General features: G+C 41.7%; 1 long non-coding RNA gene across 2 annotated transcripts in view; it reads left to right on the top strand.

Moving 5' to 3' along the window:
• LOC143843628 (uncharacterized) overlaps positions 1–22,080 on the top strand; it is a 34,853-nt gene extending 12,773 nt beyond the window's left edge. The window contains exons 2-4 of one of the 2 annotated variants that reach the window (XR_013233621.1): positions 44–381; positions 6,354–6,524; positions 8,851–10,959. This is a non-coding gene — a long non-coding RNA (uncharacterized LOC143843628). Of the gene's footprint in view, positions 1–43; positions 382–6,353; positions 6,525–8,850; positions 10,960–21,797 lie in introns of those variants that run through there. The other variant, XR_013233622.1, reaches the window with a different exon arrangement.

The following is a 22,080-nucleotide window of genomic DNA, read 5'->3' as shown; positions in this document are numbered from 1 at the left end:
CTCAGACACAAATGGGAGCTCACTATACTGTTCGGTTCTGCAGGAAAAACTGGACCTGTGCATACTCCTTGTAAGGCTCTGTTTTCAAGAGGATGGTCCCAGAAAGGAAAACAAGGTTCTTGTGTCATTACATGGAAGAGAGAAATTCAGCAAGTGCAGCTTTTAAAGGAGCATGAAAAAAGCAGTTACCATGAAAGATAGCAGCAGCCCCTTCCCCTATTCATGAAGACTTTCAGGGAAACAGCACTGGAGAAGTCCCTGGCACTGCAGGGAAGTCAGTGTTACTACAAAGCTTGGAAATGTAAGAAACCACAGCATAAAACAAAACCTTTGACTGCAAGCCCACTTGTACAGAGAATGCCACCTTTATGACTGACCAAGGTAAGTAAAATTATTTTATATCTCTGAGAGCTCCGCTTATGAGCCTGAATGAAACACTGTACAGCCTCCAAACAGTGGCATAAAATAGCACATTACCGAGATATTGTTGCTATGGGCTCAGTTGCTTAGAAATGAGGTTTACTGCAATTCTTCCAATGTAAAATAAGGCCTTTGGCTGGTTTGAACTCCACAACATCCTGAGTCTTTATTTAGTATTGCTGCAACGCTTGCCTATGTTGTGGCTGACAGAACCAACCACTTCCTCCACTGCATTTCTAAATCCCTACTCGTTCCAGCAATTGTGAAATGAATCAATTCAGTTTGCAGAACATTGAGGTTCAGTATGACATTTCAAAAGAAACAGGTCTGCTTGGGGGACTTGTCTCTTTTTTGGGGGGGGGGCAACGAGCTCATAATGATTTATAGTAGTTGCAATATATAAAATAATATAGACTTATGAAATTATGCAGTGTGATATGGAAGAAGAGCCCCTTCCCGTACTTGAACTAGAATGCATAGCTCCAAAAGGAAGTGTTTTATCACACACTGTGTAATTGATTTATCAGACTCACTGACACAAGATGGGATGATCTCAGCTGCCTTGTATGTGTAAAGTCCCATCAAGGTGCAGCTGACTTATGGTGACCTCAGCAAGGGATGTTTGAGGCAAGTGAAAAGCAAATGGGGGGGGGGGTAGGGTTGCCAGATCCAGGGTAGGAAAGTTCTGGGGATTCAGTGGAAGGGTACCTGGGGAGGACAAGAACCTCAGTGGATTACAATGGGTCCATTTTCAAAGCATCCATTTTCTCCAAGGGAACTCATCTCTGTTGTCTGAAGATGACCTGATCTGCAGGTCTTTAAAAGGTAATGAGATAAATTTATAAAAAGGGGGTTATGGACAAGGGGCCATCAGATATATTGGCTTTATGGAACATACATGTTTGGAGGTGGTGTATCTTTATCTATCACTGGGGGGGGGGAGGTTGCTGCTTTCATACTCTGCATGCAGACTTCCTGGAGCCATCTAATTGGCTATTGTAGGAAACCATATGCTGGAGTTGTAGGACCTTTGGTTAGATCTTGAAGGGTCTTCCTGTGTTCTTAAACTGTTATTGGCCTCTAGTAAAAATCACAGTACTTTGTTCTTTGGGATATGCAAATAGAAGTGAGATTGATTGGTAGTCAGATCTTTAAGTGATGTGGGTAGAAAAACTTTGGCTGGAGAAAAGGTGTATGAGTGAAATGATGTTGCTATGGTAGATTTATAGAAACACTAGACTAGAAGACTTTAAAAATAAGTTTGTTTAAAATTGCTGGATGACTTGATTGATTTGATCACTGCTTTTTAATACCATTGGTTGCTACATTATACAACAGGTTTGTAAGGTGTGAGGTTCTCTAGGCCGCTTGCTACTGCCCTGCCTTCTTCCACATTCACAATGCTGCCCCCTATACTCCCTTAGTCTCAGGCATGGAAAGGGAGGGCAGTTGATTCACTGTTTAGCCTCTTCTCCCTCGTGTTAGTTTTTCCTCTGCTCTCTCTCTCTCTCTCTCTGTGCAGCTTCTTTGGCCAAACTTGTCCATCCTCTCTGGCCATTCATGGAAGTACTCCTTTTATAGGATGCTACTGCTTGCCCCACCATCCCAAAGGCATAAATCTGGGGGCCAACCCAGTGTCCTTCCTCTCTTCTTCTCCAAGAGCCACTCCCTCTTTCTTCCAGGGCTCCTCCTATACCCCTATACTCTTCCTTGTCCCCCCTGGGAGGGTCTGGTATGTCTGGGTTGCTGCCAAGTCAGCAGAGGGGGTCCCCCTTCTGACATAAGGGAAGTGCAGGGGCAATGTAGGACTGCAATCAACTTCTATGAAAATGCATATATGTGAAACATTGCCATTTGTTCTGTATGACACTGAACTGTTTTGCACTGTTTGAATGCCTGAAAAGTAATCCTACAAACCCTACAAACAGGCCCAAACTGCTTGCAAACAATGAACTGATTGACAATAGGCTCCCTGTTTACAACAGATGGTGAGTCAAATTGTCAGTATCCATATCAGTTTCACTATATTAGGGTCCTACAGCATGGATTAAAATTAGGGTAGCTTTCTTAAATCATCCTGAGACTTAGCTGTGCTGTACAGCAGAGGTAGTCAACCTGTGGTCCTCCAGATGTTCATGTATTACAATTCCCATGAGCCCCTGCCAGAGTTTGCTGGCAGGGGCTCATGGGAATTGTAGTCCATGAACATCTGGAGGACCACAGGTTGACTACCCCTGCTGTACAGGGTTTGATAGAGGGAGGGAGAGAAAAACACATTCCTTCAGTGTAGCCAAGGCGCTATCTCAGTTATCACAGTACTAATCAGACCATGGAAGGACAAACTGTGCCATGCCAAGGGAAGGAAAGTTCTTTTCTTTCCTGCCTTTGATCTACTCTAACATCTGCAGACAGGGACCTCAAAGATCTTTTAAGATAGCCCAGATGTGCCTATTCATGCTGTCATATGCCTCGGCAGCATAGGCTGGAGAAGGAGTAGCTCTAGGCAAGTGAGGGCCCAATTGGATCCAAGAGAAAGTGTGAGTGAGGTTCAGGAGGGGGCAGTTATTCAGCTGGGATTTAAAAGCCGTGATCCAGCATGTCTGTGGGTGGTTACCAGAGAAGGAAAGACTGGATATGCCAGGCAAGTGAATTATAACTGCATTGCAGGAGAAGAGGAAATTAATGAATAGTATTCCAGAACTGAAGTTTGGTATAAGCCACATGGGGGAATGATCCCTACTAATTCTACTACAGCGTTCAGCCTAACAGGTTAAATGGGACCCACTGAGTTCACATGACACTGGTGTACTACAACCTCTCTGAGGGAAGAAATCAAAGTAGTTTATGAAGCTGATAACATCACAGAACTGGTATAAGACATTTAGGTTCCCATTAGAACCAGCTTGTCATAGAATTATAGAATCATAGAGTTGGAAGGGGCCATACAGGCCATCTAGTCCAACCCCCTGCTCAACGCAGGATTAGCCCTAAGCATCCTAAAGCATCCAAGAAAAGTGTGTATCCAACCTTTGCTTGAAGACTTCCAGTGAGGGGGAGCTCACCACCTCCTTAGGCAGCCTATTCCACTGCTGAACTACTCTGACTGTGAACAACTTTTTCCTGATATCTAGCCTATATCGTTGTACTTGAAGTTTAAACCCATTACTGCGTGTCCTCTCCTCTGCAGCCAGCAGAAACAGCATCCTGCCCTCCTCCAAGTGACAACCTTTCAAATACTTAAAGAGGGCTATCATGTCCCCTCTCAACCTCCTTTTCTCCAGGCTGAACATTCCCAAGTCCCTCAACCTATCTTCATAGGGCTTGGTCCCTTGGCCCCAGATCATCTTCGTCGCTCTCCTCTGTACCCTTTCAATTTTATCTACGTCCTTCTTGAAGTGAGGCCTCCAGAACTGCACACAGTACTCCAGGTGTGGTCTGACCAGTGCCGTATACAATGGGACTATGACATCTTGTGATTTTGATGTGATGCCTCTGTTGATACAGCCCAAAATGGCATTTGCCTTTTTTACCGCTGCATCACACTGCCTGCTCATGTTTAGTTTACAATCCACAAGTACCCCAAGGTCTCGTTCACACACAGTGCTACCTAGAAGCGTATCCCCCATCCAGTAGGCATGCTTTTCATTTTTCTGACCCAGATGCAGAACTTTACACTTATCTTTATTGAATTGCATCTTGTTCTCATTTGCCCATTTTTCCATTGTGTTCAGATCTCGTTGAACTCTGTCTCTATCTTCCGGAGTATTTGCCAGTCCTCCCAATTTGGTGTCATCTGCAAACTTGATGAGTAGTCCCTCCACCCCCTCATCTAGATCATTAATAAATATGTTAAAAAGTACCGGGCCGAGCACCGAGCCCTGAGGTACCCCGCTACTCACCTCTCTCCAGTCTGATGAAACACCATTGACAACAACTCTTTGAGTGCGGTTCTCTAACCAATTCCCTATCCACCTAACTATCTGAAAATCCAGATTGCAGTCCTTCAACTTATCCATCAGAATTGCAGTCCTTCAACTTATCCATCAGAATTGCAGTCCTTCAACTTATCCATCATTGTCATTTCCTTGGTGTTGTGTTTGCTTTCTGTGCACTTGTTATAGACCTTAGCTTCCTTCCCAGAGATCATTCCATTATGCATTTCTCCCTTTTTGGCTTTTACTACTTCATTTTATGTTTTCCTACTGATACTGATGTTGAGGGTGGGGCGAAGGTCAGGTCCAAGTCCAAGTTTATTGTAGTCTGGGAGTGATCCAGGAGCAACTTCCTGCTGTTGCCTAGCAACTGCAATCCAGATTTCCCTTCCCTCCTCCCCCAGATCCTCAAATGTCTAGCTTGGCTGGACAAAAGCAGGAGCTGGGGAGTGAGTATAGCAGCTTAATGTTTGGAATAAAGAACCTATCCATCTGTTAGGCAGGATGTACCTGTATTCAAAGTTCTGTTCAATAATTCCAATTTTCATGCAAGGTTGAGAAATTACAAAATTGGCTCTGTTCTAAACTGCCTGATTCAGCAAGACATTAATCAGTGTGCAGATTAATTATTCTCTTTTGTTCATACAGGCACCAAGTTCATATGAAGCTGTCCTATTCCCCTGTCAGACAACTAGCCCATCTAGGCCCATGCCCAAGGTCTCATGAGCAGGTCATTTTCTGCCATTCTACCTGGTACCTTTTTAACAATAGAAGTACTAGTGACTTGGAACCTTCTGCATACAGAGCGGGTGCTATAGAACTGGGCTAGCGAACCTCTTCTGGAAATGCAGAGTTACTGTATAAGGCATGCCAGATTTGAACCAGAAATTCTTACACCTTAATTAAGATTCATAGATTGACAAAGGTACAGCAACAGAATTGGAATCTTATACCTCTCATTATTGAGAGCCAGCTTGATGTAGTACTTAGGAGCCTGCTTGATGTAGTAGAGTGGGAACCTCTAATCTGAAGCACTGGGGTTAATTCCCCAGTCCTTCTGCATATGCAGTCAGCTGGGTATCCTTGGGCCAGTCACAATTCTCTCAGATCTCTGTCAGTCTCACCTACATCACAAGGTGACTGTTGTGGGGAAAGAAAAGGTAGGTGATTGTAAGCTACTCTGAAACTCCTTCAGGTAGTAAATGCGGGGTACAAAACCCTGGTTCTTGTTTTTCATTATCAATATGAGGAAGACTAAGGAGTGTCAATAATATAAGCTTTCTTATTTTAAAATATGACAATGAGTATTGTACTTCCCAATAACAACAACAACAACAAAGCATTTGACTCTTATGGTTTAGTCCATTCCCGAGGCCATAATATGTACAATCTTAGATTCCATCTCAATTGCATTTTGCAGTTTTCCACCAAAGAACCAATTTCCCAGAGTCTTCCCATAGTTTCTATTAATAGTATTATGTAACACCTTTTATTATCACTCAGGGAGATACCCAGAATGACTATATGATTGATAATAGGTGTAAAAATTAATAGATTTTCAATAAATGTATCCTTGAAACTTATCTGTGGAAGCTATTTAAACCAATCTACGCCAGGAATACATTGTCCATTAATTAATACAACAGGATGATTAGGAACTGAATGTACTCATATGAACAATGAGAGGCAATTCAAAATTTCCACAATGAGCTGGTTGACCACATCCCCAAAAGGGTGTTTTATATAACAAGAATGAAAATTACACAATATGTATTTCTGTATTTATTGACTTCATTTCTAGCCTGCCTTTCTCATTGAGACTCAACGTGGATTACAAAATGGGAAAAGCAATTCAATTAGAAAGCAAGGGCCTCCAATAAACAATGCAGTAAGACTACAGTTACTGAATTGGAAAACAGGGCATAATAAAAATGCCTAAGGCAACAAAATCTACCTACTGCAAGTATGGTCATCTTATTCTCTTTCCTCCCTTATACACAGGATTTTCCTTTTTGTCATCTTTCTTGTTGATGCTAGTCCAGCCCAGGGAATGGAGGAAAGAGACAAAAACACCTTCTTATATTCTGCTTTTGAAACTTTTGAAAGTTTCAAATAATCAGAAGGCTTTATTTTACCTGGAAGAGAAAAGGAATCAGGTATAGAATGCATGAGGTAAATGAATAATCAAGCTGAAGTAACTTTATATTCACACAGAAAACACATAAATGGTGCCCAACAAGTAAGTGTATCTGGTATTCCACAAGGTATTTAAGCATTTCAGTATAAATTATTCCAGATTTGAACCAGAATTTCTTGAAAAGAAAGATTTTCTGTTCAGTTTCTTCTTAAACATTCATAAATAGGTTTCTGAGTTTCACTAACGCATAAAATTTAGAAGGCAGGAACTTATAACCAAGTACCCATACACAAACCAGGGATCACTCCTCTTTACTACAAGCTTCTTGGGCAAAAATCACTAGTCTGTACTACAAGCTAATATTCTTTTTGACTTGAACGAGGATCCTCCTTGATCCATTCATTCTGTTAGCCTCCTTCCCAGTCCACATTCAGTGCTTAACTAACTCGTCCTTAACTGTCAGTTCTGAACTGCCATTCCTTAAATTAGCAGTCCCCAACGTTCTCACCTAAGGGACCACTTCCGGAGTGAGGGAAGAGCCGACGGCCCGGGTGCTGCAAAAACGCGCACGCGCAATTGCCGTGTATGCGTGTTTTCGCCACCAGGTGGCGCTAACATGCATACGCGGCAACTGCGCACGTGCGTTTTCACCACTAGGGAGCACTAACGCACATGCGCGGCAACAGCGCACATGTGCATTTGTGTCACCGCCATGCCGGCGGCTGCACCTGCCTCTTCCCTTCCTTATTGCTGCCAGCAGGGGAAGGCAGGCGTGGCTGGCGGCGGCCCGGTACCGTGGCCTTTGCGGCCCGCCACCGGGTCGCGGACAGGGGATTGATGACCCCTGCCTTAAATGACTCTCTCAGCAGAATTCCATTAGTCTAGTCTGTCACTCAAAGGTTCTCAGACTCAATTTAGCATTAACCCCTGACAGTCCATTACAGCATGACATACCCAAATGAAGAAGTAGAAGATATTATAGTTATGAAGATGAATGAACAATGCAATAGACTAAAATATCCTTTATGCAACCTCCTGAGTGATTCCGTTATACTAGCTTTCTAATCCATTCGTAAAAATGCCCTTCTAAATATTTATGTTTTGCACATTCTGCAAAATGTCCTGAATACACCTATCCTATATCCCAAGGAAATAAATGGAAGACAGTAGTAGCAGCAGTCAAGCCAGGATCGTGTAACAGAGACAAATTATAGAAGAAGTGTGTTACAGAGGTATAAAGTATCATAGTGACTTGAACAAACATGGACAGAATAGGTTAAAGAAAGAAAGGCAAACTGGAAAAAAAAAAGACCTTTATGATTCAAGGGCCACTTATAACACATCGCTGATCAAATTTTAAAGGCTGCATTTTGTATTCAGGAGATTCAGAGGAATAGTAAATTAATAAGAAAAGACAAATTACACTGGGCCCTGAAGTGTTCACAAAATGACCTACAATTCCTTACTTGTGGCACAAAGATGAAATATATTAACATACATAATAGTTCTGAGCTTGAATGAATGGAATAGGTTACTGAAGATAATGTTAGCAAAACACCCCTGAGTTCTACAAAGGCTGCATTGGGGGCACCTTCTTTGGGGGGGGGGGTGTCTGTGTAAATTGGACCTTGTAAATCCAATCCCCATCAAACTTGTAAGTCATGTAGTGGAGAGTCAGTGATGCCCCGTGAGTTTGGTGTCCCTAGCATACCAGGAGGGGCCATTCTACACATCACAAACTGAACCAGTCAGTTTAGCAGCTGAAAGTTTGTGGTTCTCAAAACAGGCACTCTGCAAACCACAAACCACATTTTCCCAGTTCATGTCCATCTCTACTCTAGAAGTCTTCTTTTATAGTGGCAGTCCTGATTTTTGTGTAACTTCCTGGTAAGTCATCATAACTATTCCCCACCAATCCCTTTGTCAAGATTGTGGAAATCCCTTTTAAACATTTTACTGGTGTGAAATGCTGTTTGACTTTTATCCTTTGCTCTTGGAGCTGAGGGTTGGTAGATACATCTGGCCTCTAGTGTGGGCATGGATACTGGAGCATAAATGCATCAGCACTATGTTCCATTGAACTTGGTGGCTTACTTTTGACTTAAATCTACTGAGCATTGCATTAAGTAGTACTGTAAAGCCCATAGTCTCCTATTTCACATACTGTAGTTGGAGAGATCTGCTTTGAATTGCTGAAGACCTATTATATGACAATTACAGTTTTCTAGTACATCTTTGTTCTTTGGGCTAATCACCCTGCTTCCTATTTCTAAGTAAATGAAAGAGGAGAAAGTTGTAGGCTGCATTTTGAAGGGAAGGCTGAAGGATATATATTACCATATTCTACCTTTTATATTACAGAGTCTGCAATGCTTATTCAAACTAGCGATCCTGGTTCTTAAAGAAAGCTGAAGGGAAGGCAATAAGAGGAAAGTAGCCCTTTATCTTTTCTCCAAGTGCTGGAACAAGTTTCTGAAAATAAGCTTCCTGGAATTGTCATGGTTTATGGTGTTATTGAATTCTCTTGCTATTAGGAAGACTTCAATTTAGGTGTGAGGAAATCCTTCATACTCATTCTTCCTGATTCTTAGACTAATGCTGTATCAAGGGACAGTGTAATCATAATATATATGCACAGTGATACTGCTTGGCTAGTGCCAAGATGATCCTAACTGATGCAAAGAGACAGAGGAAAAAGTTATCTCCTTACCACTGTCACACAAAATTAGCATATGATTCTCAAAGTGTTGTGTTGCTACCACTGAACATCTGAAAAAAATTATTTCCTTAGACATCACTGATGGGCATCTGGAAGGCCACAATTGGGGAAAGAATTCTGTACTAGATGGAATTCAAGATGGGTAGCTGTGTTTGTCTGGAGCAGTAGAAAAGAGCAAGAGTCTAGTAGCACCATAAAGACTACCAAAATATGTGGCAAGGAATGAGTTTTTCCTCTGAATAAATGAGCAGTGACTCACAACAGCTCATACCCCACCACAAATTTTGTTACTCTTCAAGAAGCACATGTCTCATATTCTGTCCTCCCATGGTGTTTCATAATTTCTAACAAAGCTGACCTGGTGTTTATTGTTCATTTCTTAATCTCTACAAAATTTACACCCCCACCTTCCATCTCATTTACTGAGAATGATTTAATGTTCTGATTCTGAACTTCAGAAATACCTATTAACCAATGTGTGATATGTACCAAGTTTCATTATATGTATTTGACTTCCTTATAGTAACTACCAGACTACCTTCAGCTTATCATTTTGAGATTGTCACACCCTAGGGTTACCCTTGGCTGGTGATCAGCAGTAGCTAGGAGGCCGGGGTGTTTGGTGGAGACATGCCGGTTTCCTAGAGAACCCGCCACGAGCCGTAAGGGAGTGGCGGGCAATAAATCAAAAGATAATAATAATAATAATAATAATAATAATAATAATAATAATAATAATAATAATAATAATTGAAGGATTCCTAGAGAGGATGGAGACGGAGACAGTGACACTACTTCCCATTTTTCAGATGGAATGATATTGCATCATGTGACAACATTCCCATCCCCTTCCTATTAGTTCCCACTGCTGATTGGAGCAGTGGTGAAGTATGGGGGAAGAAGGGCAGGAAATTGCATACCAAAGTGGGCAAGGTAAAGGTAAAGGTATCCCCTGTGCAAGCACCGGGTCATGTCTGACCCTTGAGGTAACGCCCTCTAGCGTTTTCATGGCAGACTCAATACGGGGTGGTTTGCCAGTGCCTTCCCCAGTCATTAACTGGCAACCATATCAGATCCCACAGGCTAGGAAGTAGAGGAGCCTGGGAACAGTCCCAGGAAAGGCTGCACTTTAGCTGACAGACACCAAAGAGTGGGCTGGGCCCCAATGGCACACAAGGACAGACAGGGACAAATTGTACCAGCATAGCAGGCCTTGAGTGTAAAACCTGCCTTAGAAGTTGATATAAGCATGTTTGAGACTTATCTATATCTATATTTTAACCAATTTCCCCTGATGAAGCATAAGTGAAATTGCATAGGGCTAATTGATTCTAATAAAATATTTTTTCCCACTGCATCAATTGCTCTTTCTTCTTTTCTTCTTCTCTTTACCGGTACAACCTTTTCTTCTGGAGATGTCAAAGAGCTGCATGTAGCTCCCAAGCCACTAAGTAAATATCACTTACCCATCCATCCATCCATCCATCCATCCATCCATCCATCCATCCATCCATCCATCCATCCATCCATCCATCTTTTTTTCTTATTTTTTAAAATCCAAAATGAAGGTGGTTTTAAAAATAAAAATCATTAGCTTAAAATAAATCTACACATCTAGTTTTTAATGTTTTGCCATCATGTATTTATATGACACACTGAATATTCAGGGTGTTTCACAAACATTCAGAATCTTTATAGGACTTCATAAGGTGTGATTATTATTCCTAATGCCACCAAGTGAGTTCATAACGCATAAGAGATTGGAACTGGTGCTGCTTAGCTCAAAGACCAGTTTTAGGGGGGAACTACATCTTATGAATAGTTCTGTGAGACTTTTGAAAACCTGAAAATTTTCCCAGCATGAGTACAAGTAATTTGAACTAGTGTTGATTTTCTGCAGAAAAGGAACCAGGGGAAATCATTAAAAAGACTCTTTGTCCTGTGCCAATCTTCCCCTTTAAATTGCAAGCATAGTAGTTATATTATCTAAAACAAAAATTCTCAAAAGAATCACAAAACTGCATACAATATATACTTCCATCCCTATGTACCACATTATTTCAGCTCTATATTAAATAACAAGCTATATACTATAATACTTTGAGGAAATGTAAGAAGGTTACATTTTCCTTGACTGATTAAATGAAAAGGTGCCTTGTCTGCGATCCTATGGCTTTCTGGATCACAGCCTGAAGAAGGCTTTGATTACATTCCTGAGATACACCCTTCTAAACCCATTGACTTCAACAAAGTGAAAAAGGGTATAACATCTTCGAATGGCACTGTAAGTCTATGTTGTACTCAGTGCTTGGAAATCATTAAGATCTGGTTTAAAACGCATTTTAAAAATATTAATGAATTGATGAGCTACCAAAGTTCATATCTCCCTACTTACCAATAAAAATGCTATTTCTAATAGTGGAATCAAGCACTGAAAAAAACTGTGTGAATTTAAACAAAACATAAGCAGCTCCCTTAAACCTCTGCAGCATCTATGATGCCTGTATCATTTTAAATTCTCCTAGGTTTATTCAACAATTCCAAAATACTGATAAAACTGTAATAATGAAAGGCATCCATGAAGTAATGCTCCCGGCCTGTAGTGCCAGGATGAGATCCTTCCTAGAATGACTTATTTGACTGTGGAAACTTTATTTCCTGAAAGATGGAGACCAACTGGACATGCATTGGCAATAAAAATGATTAAGGGTAAAAAAACTAGCACCTGAGGAAAGATATGGTAGGACTAAATATGTACAACCTAGCTCAGTGGGACACATGAAGAAAACAGTACTCTTCATCTAGTTGTTGAGGAATGTAAACACTCAGTCATAGGAATTCAGTGAAGAAAAAGAATAAAAGGATCAAACTAAACATGGGCAATTGAACGTGAAAGAGTTTTAAAGACTGATGATGTATTTATCTTGTGTTCTGTTGTTCCATTTTGTCTCAGCCCTTATTTAGAACTAACTCTAACAGACTTTGGATTGAGTGCCTGGGCTCTGAATTTATGAGGCTACAAATGCAATTCCCAAGGGCAATTTTGTAAGGGAAAAATCTGGTTTTCAAGCTTTAAAACATTAACTTGTTTTCCAGTGGAAAGGAGACCGGTAACCTGTCTGACGATTGCTTATTACTTTGTTGCCTAAGCAATGCATAAGTAACAGGCATAATTTGCCTTAGTGACAAGGAAGCCTATGTAACTGTACTGTGGAAAGTACAGAGTAAATAGAAAGCCCTTCCATTCCGTTCTTAATGGCACCAAAACTTACTCACTGTTCTCGGACTAATGGCAGACGACCATTTTTGTTTATGGCAAGATTCAAATGAGTAGCTGTGTTGGTCTGAAGTAGCACAATAAAACCAGAGTCCAGTAGCACCTTTAAGACCAACAAAGATTTATTCAGGACGTGAGCTTTCGAGTGCAAGCACTCTTCCTCAGACTACGATCTTCTTATGTATTCCCTGTCATGTAAGAAGATCATAGTCTGACAAAGGGTGCTTGCACTCGAAAGCTGATGCCTTGAATAAATCTTTGTTGGTCTTGAAGGTGCTACTGGACTCTGATTTTGTTTATGGCAAGTCACTTCCATAATGAGTACCATGATGTTGGAAAGCGTTGTATTCATTTGGCTTGTAAATTGGTATGGATAAATAAAATACCTGTAGTATTGTCAGTGTGCCCATGACTGTGTCACAAGCAGAGCTAAGAGGCAATACCTTCCATGTTTACAGCTTCAGGACTCCTATGATTCTAGAAGTGCAAAATTCGTTTATACATTTTTTTTGCTGCACCAGTGTTCCCCTACAGTAAGGTGACCAGATTTTAACATTGGTAAAGCACCATTGATTCTTGATTTAAAATTTGGTCTATATGGAGCAACAAAAACTTTCATAGAAGGCATAGAACGCAAAAATAGTATTGTAATATATATATATATATATATATATATAGATATATATATATATATATATATAGATATATATATATATATATATATATATATATATATATATAACATAAGTACAATTTGCCAGGTACCCCCAGATGTCCCTCCAAAAGTGGGACAATCTGGTCACCTTTACCCTACAGGTTTTTCAGTCATGTTATTGAAAGCTCACACCTTGAATGAATTTTTGTTGGTCTTAAAGGTGCTATGGGCTCTATTTTTGTTGTGCTACTTCAGACCAACACAACTACCCACTTGGTTGTGTTATGCGAAAGATGCTCTGCATGCTTACTAAGTCTCCTGACAGTGATTGATTGCAGGATGACTTCTGCCTTTCTGCTAAGCGTTATTTAAGGAACATATGTAAAAAAGACAATGTGTATGCAACCTGTACAATTCCTGATGCAACCTGACTCCATGCTCTTGTTCCTGAACTTCTTGATGACCCTGGACAGTAGCAATGACTCTAAACCAGTAGCAATGACTTTGGACACTCCCTGTTGGCATCTGGATTTCTTGGCCTTGATTCTTCAGTTTGCTTTTGGACTCTCTCTCTGCTTTGATAATCCCCTTGGCATCTGACTTCTGGCTTGTTTATGACTGTGACCTTGGACATTTCTTTGAGTGCAGCCTCCACAGCTGCCAGAACCCCTGGCTTCAGTTAAAATTGTCTTCCATTCCTGCTCCTGGCTTCCCTCCTGACCCAGCACCATGCTGTGACAACAGCATGACTTATCACACCCCGCAGCACACATCCATAGGCAATAATGGGCTATTATTTCGTATAGATTCCAAGGCCAGGGCAGAATCTGCACTTACTTTGTTTATTCCATTGTCAGTCCTGTTGAATTCAGATTGATTTGAACTTGGGTCTTCCTCCCCCCCCCCCATTGAAACAGGAAAGTATTCTGCACGTGGTTAGGGTAGTTCAGAAGGGTAGGGGGGAGAACCAAGCCTCTTTCATTCTTTTCTTGAAGGGGGGAGGGAGGAATCAAGCAGGGGTTCTCTACCACGGCGCAAAGCCCAGATTCAAAACCGCCTGCTTTCTCAATCCAAATCTTAAAATATTGAGAATTCCATTTTGAGTAGATGGCAGGGACTGCCATCTATGTGGGATTGTAATAAAAGCTCCGTGCAGTTTACACCCAGTTCTACCATCAGTGTGCCTCTCCTTTAAAATATAAAGGGCCATTATTTTCGGGGGTGAATGGGATGCTTGCCTTGATTCCTGAGTCTAGCTTACTTCCTGTGTCACTGTGTATATCTGCCCAGTTGAAATTTTCACATGAGTTTGATGACAATGGCCTGTTTCTGAGCTGTTTCATAGACTCCTGCAACTGTAGCTGTCTTTTTCAGAGAGAATACTGGGGAGACCTTTATGGGGGTCTGTAAATGAGAGCCCAGAAATATAATCTGGAGAGATTGTAGTGGAGGGGGTGGAAGGTTTAAGTTCCCTGTATATTTAGTGTGTGTAGCTTGTGGGGATCCATTCTCCTGACTTTTCCCCAAAAACACTTTCCTGAGGTCATCTTCATGGGGAGACATAACTCAACCCCCCTAAATCCAATCTGCATATAACTTGGAGGGCATATAGAGGAGCATCAGGTGGAAGTCCCTTGAATGTGATGCCTCTAATTTGACCAAGGACCTTTCTATACACTTCTAAACCTGTGCTTGTCATTTCCCCAGAAAGCACTTTCCTGGGATTACCTTTTTGGGGAGGGGCATAACTTGAACCCCATAAATCCAATAATCACCAAAAATGTAGGGCAAGTAGAGGTGAGTCAGATGGAGATCCCTTGTGAATTTGGTGTCTCTAGCACATCAGGTAGGGATGTTCTACCATATCATGAACTTCATGAGCCAAACTAGTTTGGTGCCTAAGAGTTTGTGGCATGAACAATGAATTGATACAAACTGTGTCATGCCTATCCTTAGAGAGAGCTGCTGGGCCTGAACCGTATTCAGGCTCCATCTGGAAGCCATAGGCTCCATCCCAGTCCCAATGCTTACCAACCCCTTCAGATGCGGCAGGGCTGGAAGAAGAAAAGGTAGCTGGGGATCATGCCTGCTTCCATTATCTTGCAGAAAGTAAATGCTAATTGAGGGACAGAGGTGTAGAGCACAGCCCCACTCCTAGCCCAAACATGGCTAGCATAGTGCCTGTTTCTTCCTGATGGCTTTTTCTTCTTCTACAGATGTTGGGGGGGGGGGAGAGGAAGGAAAGAAAGAGACGGGAAGTGGTTGGACCAAGAGAACAAGAGAGAATCAGAAGCCGAGGAAAACTGGGGACCAGAGGAAGGCTATCCTCAAGAACCTCTCATAGGTTCTCATGGGTCCCTTCTTGTTCTAGTGTAAAGACTGCTCTGGATAACTTTGCAGTGTTCTTGTCATCCTTGCAACTTTCAAAAGAAGTTTAACATCTTGGGAAGTAATCTGAGCTGATAAACAATTTGAGGATGAAATAGTGGTTCCCCATCCAAGTACTAATGAGAGCTGTCCCTGCTGTTCTTTCAAGATCTGATGAAATTGGGTTAGCCTGGGCCATCATAGTGATAATGCTACTACTAATTACTTAATAGTAATTATAGTAGTAATAATGATTATTAATTATAATACATATATTACTATTCTATTTATATAGACATAAACAAGGTGTCCATTATTTGTCTACATTTACTGACTTTCAAATAAGGAACAATGTAAATCAATACATTTTTTTTCAAGACTGTGTCCAGGTTTGCACATTTTATTCTAGATCAGAAATAAATCAGCCAGAACATCATGTACATTTAGTATATTCTCTATACTAAGAACTGCATACTTTCTAAACAACCTGATATTCAAAAGTGTACACGATGAGGTATGCTTTTCTTTTTGAAAGGAAGTCATAATCTAAAACAGGAAGAAAAAGAATATAAAATTCTTCAAATTACAGGCTTAATCAGCAACTCTGCCAAGTGTTTTACTGAGTAGCTCAAAATCACACTGTGGTAAATGTAAGTTTGATCCTGCCATTTAAGCCTTTTTTTATACAAAGAGAGTAGGTGGCAGTCACCTCATGCATAAAGTTAACCTACTCGTGATCCACCCAGAACAGTATGTAGCAAGACAAGGACAAAAGCTGAATTTGTTGGGAATTGTTCTTCTCTAAAATAGTTATTTTAAAGGATTTTCTTTTGTTAGAAACACTAACTTAAAATGCTGCATAGAGCAAAACTATAATAAAAGTTTAAATAGTGTTCCAGTGTGGTGCCATATGAGTTTGCTTGAAAGACGGGCTTCAAAAAGTTCAAAGATTCAATACCCTTAACAGAGCTATACTTTTTAAGACTGTTGACTTCATTGGGCTCCAAAAATGTACTTCAGTTTAGGATGACACTGCCAGAACTATCAGCAGAAAGGCTCTAGCCAGTCTCTCAGACAATTCCTAATTCAACATGTTAATATATCATAGTTTGTCATGAGAAAGAGACTTAAAATTATGTCTCATTGGCCCATTATGCACGGTGTGGAAGGTCGCATTCAGGGTGGAGTGGCAGCAGCTAAAATTACAAATTATGCACACTGCAGGCGGCAACCGGGCACAGAGTCAACATATGCTGCCAAAAAAGCCGCGTTAGCGAGATGCGGAAGAAAGTGGAGCTTCCTGGGATCAGGGCACAACCAGAAGCGGCTCCGGAGAAGCCGCGTGCATAATTGGATACTCTGGGTTTTGCCGCCATTGCATTCCATCCTGTGCGTAAGCGGTTTGCTTTGCTTCTTCCTCCTCCGCGTTCTCCATGCCGCCGTTTCAGCGGCCGTGCCTAACAGGCCATTGTGAACCAGGCGGTATTTTGTTTCTAAGCTGCATGCAAAGCCAGGAGCAGATTAGGAGTGGAAAATGACCAGGGAAAAGGGTTGTGACCTCTCCCTGGCCATACTCTGAAGGAAAAAAAGGCTGGCCTGTGTTGAGGTCTACTGTTGGGCTTGCTAGGCTGAGGTAAATCTCATTCTGTAAGGGGCTTGGCCCAGCTGAGGCAAGAAGAGTCCCTCATGGAGCTGTCCTTGCCATGGTGTATCATCAAGTATCATCAAGTATGGGGCTGCTTGAGTCTTATCATGCACCATACCAGGCAAGAGGAAGCAAGTCTTGTATCTTGTAGAGCAAGACTGGCTGATGTGGATTAAGTTCCAGTTGTGTTGAGAAGAGCCTTCTCTCAAACAGAGCTGAAAAAGGCAAGGAGTGTCTCATCCCAGGTGAGGCTGGCACAGGAGAGGTGAGTATCACCCCACACGTTCCTTATTGATGTGAAGTTTAGTATGAAAAGCCTCCTCCATGGATAAAAGCTACATAAATATTAGAGGAATAGGATTAAAGATTGCTGATGGACTATGATAATGTCCCACATGCACAATGACAGAAGCAAACAGGTGGCTAGCGAGATGCTGTGTATGTTACAGGCTGTCAGATCACTTCTAGCTTATGGTGACCCTATACATTCATGATGTCTAAAACAGTGGTCCCCAACCTTTCTGAGGTTGGGGACCAGCAGGGCATTGGGGTGCGGCCCGCGGGCTGTGCCCGCGCCACACCCACACATCGGCCGCGCCCGCGAGCCGTGCCCGCACATCGGCCGCGCCCGCACGGGCGCGGCCCGGCCCCAATTCCCTCTCCCCACCCTACCGCAGTAAGAAGCTTCCCGGGCCGCAAGTTTGCGGCCAGGGAAGTTTTTTACTGCGGGGGGGGGGGGCGGGGAGAGGGAGCTGCGGCCCGGCACCAGGCCGCGGCCCGCAGGTTGGGGACCACTGGTCTAAAATGTCCTGTTGTTAACAACCTTATTCATGTCTTGCAAACTGAGAGACATGGCTTCCTTGATTAAGTCCATTGTCCGTCCGTCCGTCCTTCCATCCATCCATCCATCCATCCATCCATCCATCCATCCATCCATCCATCCATCCATCCATCCATCCATCCATCGTCTGCCTGTTGTCACTGGCTCCCTTTATGCGGCGTTCTTCCTTCACCTTATGACTTAATTTTTAATAGTTTAAATTATTGTTGCCAGGAGCTGTGTGCCTCTGCCATGCTGCCTGCCTGCTGCCAACTCTTTCTGGCTGTGCTGGCTGGCTTTCTGTGTTTTTCTTTTTTCTTTTTTTATTATTTTTGTTCAGTATGTTCAAAACAGCAAGTCCTCGGAGACTTCCACCCCACTGCTGTAAGCACATTCAGTACAACGGTGATTAAGCCAAGAGAGACTCCAGAGTGCTGACAATTGGCAGCGCCACAGCACCAGCCTGCTCCTCAGCTAACTTCTCCTATCTCTAGCTGACTGTCAGCTGATAGGGACATGGCCGGAGGCAAGGCTGGCTGCTTTAAGCTGATAAAGGAGGCCTTGGGGCAAGAGTGAGCAAAAGGGGGGGGGGTTGTCTGTCCACCCTGTGTGCTTATAATAAAAGCAATAAACAGATTTGGAAGTTTTAAATAAATTAGTGTGTCATACATTTACCAAACCCCTCCCGACCCAATAATATTTGTATCTATCTATTATTTAATTTTCTCCAAAGAGCTGGTACCATACATGATTTCTCCCATTTTGTACTCAATAACAACTTTGAGAGATGGTTTGGACTAAGAGAGAGAGAGAGAGAGAGAGAGAGAGAGAGAGAGAGAGAGAGAGAGAGAGATCACCCAGTGAGCTTCATGCCTGAGTGGGAATTTGAACCTGAGTCTTATTCTAACATGTTGACTGCTGCATCACACTAAAGTGGCTCAATTTCCCAATTGTATATGTTTTGTTTAGATTTTTTAAAATTTTAAAATTGTTTCATTTGGGTTCCACAGAGACCCTAAAGTTGCCAACCTCCAGAAGAGGTGTGGAGATTTCCATGGGATTGCAACTGATTTACAGATGACGGAAATCAAATAACCAAATGTTATGCTTGCCTATGTGAGAAAGTACTGCTTTTTTACTGTTCAGTACTTGGTGGTGGGAAGTGCCCCCACTATGGTGACCCCACAAGGTTTTCAAGGCAAGAAATATTGAGTGGGAGTTTGCCATTGCCTGCCTCTTCATAGCACCCCTGGACTTCCTTGGTGGTCTCCCATCAAAGTGCTAATCAGGGCCAGCCTTATTCAGCTTCCAAGATCTGAAGAGACTGAGCTTCAAATTTATTTTAATACAGCACTGTGGCCAGATAAAACAGGTAGCAAGAAAAAATATTTCACAGCAGAAAATTGCATAATCAGGGAGCCAGTACAAAATTTAAAATATATAAATTGTATAATTGATGAGTACATTATTAAAAATGCATAGTAAAATTCCTCTAAAAATCTTTACTTGAGCTTAAGTTGTCTTTCCCGTGTGCTAAAAGCACATGTGCACAGAATTTGGCAACCTGCTTAGAGGAGATTGAGCTAGCCTGGGCCATCCAGTATTTACATGAAAACTGCGAAGGGAAACAACTTTCAGTCTCCATTTTTTTAAGAGCATGAATCATTTTGTAAGTGCCTTTAATCTTCTCTGAAAGAAAGGGTTTTTGATCCCAGAATTTGCAAAACGTTCCTATTACGACAATGCTTTTTAAGTTTTGGAAAACCGCAGGAATATTTATGATGTTGGCGGAACAATTTCCCAAATCCTGTTTTTATGCCCATCCAGCTAATTGCAACAAGATTTGTGGATTCCATGAAGACAAATCTTATAAGCCTGTGGTGTGAAAGGAGCCAAATATTACCATCCTAGAGATTCCTGAAATGCCTTGAAAAAGCCAGCAACAGGTTTCCACTAGCCTTGTCTTCCAGGCACCTAGCAGCAGATTTATATTGTAGCTATACAGCTATTGTATGAATCTGGAATGTCTCACTGAAGTTGGCTTGAATATAACAGAGAAGTTATTTTGCAGTTCTGCTTCCCCCACTGTTTTTTTTTCTTTTCTGTTGAGTTATTTTATTGTAAACAGCTCTTTCCCAGCAAGTCATATATTTTACTAGCCTTACAAGAGTTGGGCGAGACTTAGTTTGTGAGGGAAATGGCTCACTTTCTAGATGTTATATTTTGACTTGCTGCATTTTTCACTTTTTAATTTGTCTCTGAAGAACTTGAGAAATATGACCCAGCAGGCATCTCCACCGGTGAGGCCCCGTTATTTGTACACTTGTTAACAGTGATATTCTTTGTTCTAAAGGCCAACAGACCCACACAAATTGCCAATAGCCTGCATGTACAAGATCAATTTTCATTTCATTTTACTTTGCATTGAATTTGTATCTTCAAAAAGTATTTTTAGGAAAGAAATTATTCCTCTAATAAACCTTTTTTTTTTAAAGTTGAATGTAGCTACTATGACTGTGATTTTAATGAATGGATTGGCAAACAGGAAATGAGGCACTAAACTATTTCTCTTATTATTTTCTGAAAACATCTCCCCCTACCCGTATTCAGTATTCCTTCAAAATTGTAACTCCAGCAACTTAAAAAGTTCATGGAATGTATATCATTCCTCCTCAAGGGCCAACCAGCCAAGATGCTGAGTGTATCTTATATGATGTTCACTTAGCAGAAATGCAGAGTCAGAATTTAGATTGTGAATGCAATATATGAAGGTCTCTGCTCCCCATATCAGCCATTTCCCAACCTGAAATTAAGTTTAAGGAATTACTCTCCCTTCCTGCCCCCATTGCTATCTAGAGCCGGTTGGGTCCAATTCATTAAAAAAAAATGTTTGGAAGCTGTACACATCCAGGCCCCTGAATATCTCGTCTATTTTGTCCGAAGAATGCTTGATTGGGGCTTGGGGCTGCTAAAGCAATACTGGGTTTCCTACATATTTTTGTATTTGTTAATATCTTTTTGCTTAACTAAGGCAAGTGGTTTCAAACTTTGAAGGTCCTCAGAATGTTATCAGTGGTTCTGCAGTGTAAGAAAGACAGCTTACCTCTCACTACTAAGCTTTACTCACGTAAGCCAGCTGCAGGCATTTGGATCCCCACGTGCATGGGGAAAGAGATGGATAGAGACCTTAGAATGGGAAAGAAGGGAACAGCTCTTCTTCCTGTACTGTTTTCCTGACATCATATCTTGCCCCACAGCTGCTTTGTCCTTGGAAGAAGTAACATAGCCCAGCCCTCAGGGAACATTTCTAATTGGAAAAATAGTCTGTGAGGGGACAATGCTCACTGTCCATGCGCAGCTCTGTGACTCCAATTCATATTAGACTCTCTATTGGCTGCTTTTTTGCCAAGATGTTATCTGGGGTTCCACATTTTGTTCCCCACCATTTTGTGAAGTGACCCTGAGTTGAAGAGGGGCAATAGTGATGCCCAGTACACCTGGGAAAAGCTCAGAATCCTCTTATGCACACAGGCTAGTCTGACAGATCAGGCTATTTCCGGGTTTGGGGAAGGGCTCCTTATGCTGCCCATCATAGGGGTCTACAAGTTAAAGTCCTTTTACATATGCAAATTGGGTGATTAGATGGCACAACATTGTTTCACTTGATGTTTTCTCATTCCTGGAGAATAAGATCTTCATGATAAAACACGTCACTTTTTGTAGTTTTTATTCAGTCTTTCAAGCTGTTTGGTGCTTTTCAGAATATAAAAATGGAATTGATTTTCTTCACAATGGGGATCTCTCTGTTTCTGTTATCTCCTGTAGGAATCACATTTGCTTGGCTTGAAAGCTGTAATTCTCCCTCCTTAAAAAAAATCTGGCTGAAGCTCTGGTGTTGCCATATGGAATGACACAAACCATGTGGGTGACTAACAAGAGAAACTGACACTTGTGGAGGCTGGAAATTTAAGCTGAAAGCAAGTTAATAAACCACAAGTTATGATATTTAAAACCTTTGAGTCCCTGGATGGGGTGTATGATGGACACTGAAGATGCAGACAGATATAAACTTTAGATTCTGCTGTGAACTGGCAACTGTTCTTATAGA

The sequence above is a fragment of the Paroedura picta genome, chromosome 8, assembly GCF_049243985.1.
Source record: "Paroedura picta isolate Pp20150507F chromosome 8, Ppicta_v3.0, whole genome shotgun sequence".
Classification (NCBI taxonomy): domain Eukaryota; kingdom Metazoa; phylum Chordata; class Lepidosauria; order Squamata; family Gekkonidae; genus Paroedura; species Paroedura picta.
This window is presented reverse-complemented; position numbering and strand designations above follow the sequence as displayed.